This window comes from Meleagris gallopavo, unplaced genomic scaffold (genome assembly GCF_000146605.3).
Source record: "Meleagris gallopavo isolate NT-WF06-2002-E0010 breed Aviagen turkey brand Nicholas breeding stock unplaced genomic scaffold, Turkey_5.1 ChrUn_random_7180001934888, whole genome shotgun sequence".
Classification (NCBI taxonomy): domain Eukaryota; kingdom Metazoa; phylum Chordata; class Aves; order Galliformes; family Phasianidae; genus Meleagris; species Meleagris gallopavo.
In genome coordinates, this window is record NW_011196890.1 from 23,988 (window position 1) to 24,375 (window position 388).

The following is a 388-nucleotide window of genomic DNA, read 5'->3' on the forward strand; positions in this document are numbered from 1 at the left end:
CAGTAGCCGAATCAGGGGCGTTAGATAAATCCTGGTCTGCTCAGGCTTGTGAATTATACGCCTGTCATGGTTTTATATTTTTTGTTTTGTTTTGGTTCTCAGTATTCCGCATCAAAACATCATGCAGTGTACTGGGAGTTTAAGTGTTAATGCTCCAATTCCAGGCACCTATCCCTATACATTACAGAAGCCATGGGATCTGGCCCTTCCGGGTGGGGCGGTCTCTTACTGCCTGGCAGTGGGTGCTGGAGGGTGCTTTCCTGGCCGTTCCAAGCTTTTCAGGTTTGAATCGGGGTCGGGAACTCTCTCTCTCTCCTGTTTTATTGATTTTATTAGTCTCTAATTTCAATCAGTATTGTATTATATTGTGTTATCTTGCTATTCCGAT